At 49.6% G+C, this 6849-nt stretch overlaps 1 pseudogene; it reads right to left on the bottom strand.

The window, feature by feature from the left end:
* Window positions 1-3412: 3412 nt before the first annotated feature.
* LOC112818310 (histo-blood group ABO system transferase 2-like) lies at window positions 3413-4653 on the bottom strand (annotated as a pseudogene).
* Window positions 4654-6849: the final 2196 nt, after the last annotated feature.

Raw genomic sequence — 6849 nt, 5'->3', positions numbered from 1 at the left:
TTTTCCCAAGGGCCTCTGTGATCCTTTGGTCCTTCCATCGCCCTCCTTGCGAAGCTCTGTCCTGTCGTCTTCCTTGTCTCTTGCCTCTTCTGGGACCTTCCATAGCTTCCCCCTCCCCCCACCAGGGCTGCCCTCACCAGGATTCCCCATGCCCCTTGGCTGGGCGCCGGGATCCCACCCTGGGCCCCATGAGCCCAGTGCCTTGTGCAAGTCCCGTGCGCTCCCTCTGGAGTCACTTGGCATCTCCCTTGCAGAGGCCTGTGTCTTCCTGCGCTGGGTGTCCTCTGAGCAGTCTGTGAGGCTGCACTGTGCCCTTGTCACGGGCATGGAAGTGAGAGTCCAGAAGGTCCAGATGACCTGCTCCCAGTCTCAGCATATGGAGCCTGGGCAGGGAGTCGTCACTGAGCAGAGGAGGACTTGGGCCCAGGGAGCCTGAGGGAGGATGTGGTACAGTGAGCCCACAGGAGGAGAGTGAGCACTGTATGGGCCTAGTGCTCAGACCTGCTGGGAGACCACATCTCACTGGCTCTGTCCCCAGGGCTGGAGGTTTTCAGGGTATACACCCTCCCAGGCTGAAGGCTGGCAGGGACTGGCAGGAGAGCAGGTACCTGGTGCAGGACAGAGCTCTCAGGCAGAGAGGAGGGGGCAGGTGTTCCCCCAGCAGGTGGAGGAACTCAGGGTACCCACCCTCCCAGGCTGCAGGCTGGCAGGGACTGGCAGGAGAGGAGGCACCTGGTGCAGGACAGAGCCCTCTGCAGAGAGGAGGGGCAGGTGCTCCCCCAGCAGCAGGGGCACTTGGGCAGGCTGAGGGGGCATCAGTGGACAGCAGTGCCTGCAGCTGGGGTCTCCACACAGACCATCAGCACAAGCTTGTCTGATGGCCTTTGTCCCCCAAATACAAAGTCTGGCCCAGGACCCCGCCCCAAGCCCCAACACCTAATCCTATATACTCAGCTCAAGTGACAAGAAATGGCCAATAGTTTAGGTGGTGTTGGGTGCACAGGGACATTTTTTTTTGTGGCCCATGCTGTACTGTTGCTGGCATTTTAAAAATCTCAGGGCTTTGATTCGAAAACGGTAGGATGCCGGGGACCCCAGAGAGCTTTCTGGAAACCTGCCTCTGGGCCTTGCAGCCCTCCCAAAACATCTGTTCTGCTCAGAATCACTCCAGGCCACAGACCCACAGGCTTGGCTCCTCAGATGGCCCAGATAATGTGCCTTCAAAAAGCGATCCTGGTGGGGCTGCAGGACACACTGCAGATTCCAACAAATCCCCCTCCCAGAAAGTGAGGGTACCACTGGACCAGCTTTTCGAAAACTGACAGGTCAGGGTTCCAAAAAGACACCAGAGGCACCGGAGTAACTGAGGAGCATCTGAAGGCCAGGTAAGAACAGTGAGAATCTCCAGTTTTGCCTAGGGGCAGCTCCCATCCCCCTAAACCCTCAGTGAGATGGTTTTACTGGGGGATTGGGGGGGCCATGCCTGGAGGACCCATGGCTCCGCTGTTAGAGGTCGCCGACTTGATCAGTGCACGGGTGGGGAAACCTGGCCACACCCCGAAGAATTTCTAGAAACAGTAGCCATCTCAGTGGTCGCTGACCTGGGAGGTCAACCTTCCAGCTGCCTGAGGTGGGATTGACCCACAGACCAGCACACTAGCCAGAAATGGAAGAATGAAAACAAGTTCTTCATTTCATAGTTTCTAAGTCACCAGTTTGTTCCTACGGTTAGTATACTTTGCATCCTCGGAAATCTCTGCCTGTCTAAGGTCATGAAAATGTTCTCCTCATGTTCTCTGCTGGAGAAGTTCTTGAAAAATCTCTGGTTTATAGGTAAAAATCATCCGGAAGTGACTTTGGTTGGCATAGCCATGCTGGGAAAAGGATGGATTTTCCCCAAAATACTAAACATAGAACTCCTGTATGATCCCACTATCAGATAGACCTTTTCAGGAAATGAAGTCAGTTTCTCGAAGTAAGATCTGCACTCTCCCACCCAATCTCCCTGAGGAGGGGCGGCCACCCTTAGCAACCCTCCCCTTGAGGCAGGCGCCTCCCTGGACAAGGGGCTACCCCAGGGCTGGGAGGTCTCCACAGCAGCATACCCAATATCCTGGATACTAGGAGACAGAGTACAGCACCAGGCCAGTGAGGGTCAGGACACACTAACCCAAATATGGCACCTTGGCAAATTAAAGATAGAAGCTAAAAGAACTTTTGCATAGAGCAGAAGCAAGAAGATCTCTCTGACCCCCAGCCATCAGCCCTTCTTCCCTTAAGCAGGTCAGAGTACTCCCATGTGGAACTTTCTCTCCCCAGACCACAGGGATGACGTGCTTATCACCAGAGTCAAGGAATTTAGGAACACAGGTTCTATACGAACACACCTGGTTAAACGAACCTTTATCTTCCTAGTTAACTTCTTTACCGTTTACGAGCCCTAGTCCAAACCCTTGTGTCTGTCAATTCTTCACACATTTACTGCTTCTTTGTCTAAAAGGTAGAAGAACTGTCTGCTCCAGTCACCTCTGCTGGTCGTCATGGTCTTGTGAGGCTCCCACCAAAACAATCAATACATTTTGCTTGCTTTTCTCCTGTCCATCTGTCTTTGTCAATTTCCAGACTCAGCCAGGGACCTTAAGAGGGTTGAGGAAAACATTTTCCTCTCTTGCAACACTGTGGAGTGGGGAGTGGGGAGTCAGAAAACACCATCCCATCTTCCTGGCTTTGGTGAAAACGGACCTCTACTGGGAAGCAGCACAGGGCGGTGCATGGCTGGAGGAGCCAGAGAGAGGCACATGGAACATGTAGGAGATACTTGGCCCCCAGCCAGGGAGCTTGGCCTCAGTGAAAAGTCCAGGGAGTGATTATGACTAGTATAATGGAAGCATCCTGAATATCAGACCTTCCCCACGCCAGGCTTCATGATTGCAGCTCGTTGTAGTTGCTACTGTTGGTTTAGTGACTTTTCTGAACTAACTTTGTCAAGTCTGTATTCTTTGCTGTGTGTATGGCTACTGAATCCCTGTGCTGTTAACTTAGTGGTCAGCCAGTGGCGGGGCAGAGAAGTCACCCCTGATTCCGAGCTATGGGCTACAGATTGGAGGTCCCCACAACCTTGTCAGGTTTGAATAATCTGCTCCAGTGGCTCATGGAACAGAGAAACATGTTACTTACTAGATGCCCAATTCATTGAAAGGACAGTACTCAGGGCCAGGCAGCTGGAAACGAGGAGCAGGGCAAGGTGTATAGAAGAATCTCCGAGCTTCCTTGCTCTCTGAAAGAGGACTTTGCCCACCTCCACTCTGACCTTCGTCTATACTTCCTAACTGATGACGTCCTTCCTTCGGGCTCATTTGTTAACTCAAGTGAAAGACCCGGTGGGCTCCAAAACGACTCCTCAAATACTAACCACTGCTGCCATCCTGGTGATTCTTGGGCACAGCCATGAATCTCAGCTTCTTCATGATGGGGGCAGCCCGGCAGCTGTGGATCCAACAGGTCCTCCGGGGGCAGCACAGCAGCTATGGGTCCCACAGGTCCTCCGGGGGAAGCCCAGCAGCTGTGGGTCCTACAGGTCCTCTGGGGACAGCAACATAATGGGCTTATGGTCCAGCAGGTACCTGTTCAGGTGGCTCTCGTCATGCCACACAGCCTCAATCCCATTGGCCAGGTTGACCCCCATTGTCTTGTGACAGGCCAAGGTAAGTTGGTGAACCTCTACCACCGACCCCCCAGAAAAGGCCCCCTTGTAGTCAAAGTCGCCCTTTCCCCTGGGGAATATGCGCCTGGGACTGTGGCCGATGCTCATACCTGAAGTCCTTGTGGGCCGCCCCGTAGAAACCGGGGTGCAGGGTGCCAAAGAGGGGGGACAGGATCTCCATACTCACGTGGTCACGGAACTTCATGTCCACCTCTGTGCACACCAGGTAGTCCACCTCACGGGGGAATTGTGGAGTTAATCTTAGAAAATATATTGTCAGCCCTAAGGAGTGATTGTGGAAGCAGCTGAAACGTCAGCAGCGTTCCTGTTCTCAGGCTACTGAACACAATGGCCCGGTAGGAGCAGGATCCCATGATCCCCAGGGGCAGGGCCTAGGTTAGGAGCCAGGAAAGAATGTAACCCTCCGTGCCCCCCTTCCTGCACCTGGCGTTTGCTAGCACAAACATCCCGCTCTTCCCCGATTCCATGACGGCCTCCCTTCGTGCCTGTGCATATGGGAGAGTGCAGGCCTGCTTCACAGCTTCAGGATACTTGCCATCCCTTTGTCCTCCTTTCCCACGCTTTGAGGCATCTGCCCTTGCTTTTCTGATAAAAAATGACATAAATGCGATGTGCAGAACCCAGCTGCTGCTGCCCTACTTACAGAAGCAGCCCTGCATGGCCGCTCAGATTGGTGTCTGAGAACTTTATTTCAACGCGCGATGACAGGAAGAGCAGGTTACAGAAGCGGTGGATCATCACGTGCTCTGCATGGACGCGTCCTACCAGCGCGGCGTGCCGGGGACCTCGAGGATCACCACCTTCCGGCCTTCCCGGAGGGGCACATGGGGCCCGGCGGGCAACTGATTGGTGAAGACATAGTAGGTGACCCTGTGTCCCACCATGAAGTGCTTCTCAACTGTCTGCAGGAACAGCTCCAGGAACACCATGTATCCACAGGGACAGGGGACAGGGCTGGAGGAGGGTCACTGCCAGAGCCTGGCAGCACGACCCCAAAACTTGGGCCGTGAACGTGTGCACTTTGTTCAAGGTGGCAGGCCCTGGGCTGCTTTAAGCAACAGCCACCCTCCTGGCCTAGCCTGAGTGCATCTGCTGGTGGGGCCTCCCTACCTTCGGCTCCCAGAGATGGGAGCCATCAGGACCCCATCTTACAAAGGGGAGCCTGAGGCTTAGAGGCTAGAAACCATGCAGCTGATTCTACCCAGTCTGTAGGGCACAGAAACAAGGGCTGTGCCCAAAGGTGCTCAACTCATGGCAGGTGGGGACAGAACCTGCAGGGGGTCAGCCAGGGGAGGGGACGTGCAGGGTTTGCCCCGGAGCTCAGCAAAGGGGGAGTGTTCCTGGCACCAGCATGCTGAGTGTTGGGCTTCATGGGTCACAGGGTCACCAACCCTAACCCTAACCCTTAAACCTATCCCTTAACCCTAACCCCAACCCTAAATCTAATCAAACATCATGCTCAATTTTGAGGACTGACAGCTCTACTCTAAAATCAAACACAAGTCCATCATGCTGGCTTTCACTCATTGCTCAGTATCGTACTGAAAGTTATACCCAGAATGATAAGGCAAGAAATCCACATGTGGAAGAAAACAGTAGAACTACATCTATTCAGAGACCAGAGATGACATCATCTTATAGACAGAGCTTCCTAAACAATCGACAAAAAATGATTACAGCCAGTTAATATCAATACACAAGAATCTGTCTTATTTTTATACATTAGCCATGAATCATCCACAAAATAATTTAAGAAAACATTTCCATTTTAGGGAACATTAACATTGACAAAATACTTAGGAACAGATGTAATCAAGATGCAATTCTTGTACGATGAAAATTACAAAACATTGCTGAAAGAAAGGGAAACCTAAATAAATCTGAGGACCCCACGGCGATGAAAAGACATACTATCGATAAGATGGCAATAGTACACAATGCAATGTGGAAATTCAATGTGTTCCCAAGAAAATTCACAAAGGCCTTTGGAAAGAACTGCACAAGCTAATCCTAACATTCATATGGAGTTTAAAGGGACCACAAAATTGCCAAAACAATCTTGAAAAAGAAAATCAAAGTTGAAAGGTCATTCTTCCAAAGTTCAAATATTAATACAAAGCAACAGTAAATAAAACATTTTGATACTGTCATAAAGGTATGCATTCACCCTGAAACAAATAATACATTTTACGTTAATTGAATTTAAATTTAAAACATTTTTAAAAATAAAGAAATATTTTTTTTAAAAAAGATATGCATACAGATCAGTGGGATTTAACTGAGAGCCCAGAAATAAACCCCTTCATCTATTTTCCACTGAATTTTCACAAGGGTGGACAACATTACACTGGGGGAGAGAATGGTCTTTTCAACAAAGGGTGCCAGACAATTGGCTATCCGTGTACAGAGGAATGAAATTGGACCCTTACCTCACACCACATATAAACATTAACTCAAAATACATTAAAGGCTTAAATGTAAGAGGTAACACTATAAACTCTAGAAGAAATAAATGGGGATAAATCTTCATAACCTTGGATCTAGCAATGCTTTAGATCTGACACCAAAGCGTAAGAAAGCAAAGAAAAAAATAGATAAAATAATATCCTAAAAATTAAAAATTGTTCTGGGTGCCTGGGTGGCTCAGTTGGTTAAGCGTCCGACTCTTAATTTTGGCTCAGATCATGATCTCAGGGTCATGAGATCGACACCATGTCAGGCTCCACACTGAGTGTGGGGCCTGCTTAAGATTCTCTCTCTTTCTCCCTCTGCCCCTGACCACTTGCACACTCAATCACTCTTAAAAAAGAAATGTAGAAAAAAAAATTAAAAATCTTTGTACATCATAAGATACTATCTGGAAAGTGAAAAGATAGCCCCCAGAATGGAAGAAAATATTTGTACATTATGTATCTAATAAGAATCTGTTGCCCAGAATATGTAAAGATCTTTTACAACTCCTCAGCAAAAAGATAACCCATTTTTGAAAATAGACAAAAGACTTGGATAGACCTTTCTCCAACGAAATCATACAAATGGTGAATAGCACATGAATAGATGTTAAACATCCTTAGTCTTTATGGAAATGAAGATTTAAACAAGTTAGATGTCCTTTTACACACAAC

Source organism: Callorhinus ursinus, unplaced genomic scaffold (assembly GCF_003265705.2).
Source record: "Callorhinus ursinus isolate GAN/ISIS: 27379988/994484 unplaced genomic scaffold, GSC_fseal_2.0 scaffold350, whole genome shotgun sequence".
Lineage (NCBI taxonomy): Eukaryota > Metazoa > Chordata > Mammalia > Carnivora > Otariidae > Callorhinus > Callorhinus ursinus.
This window is presented reverse-complemented; position numbering and strand designations above follow the sequence as displayed.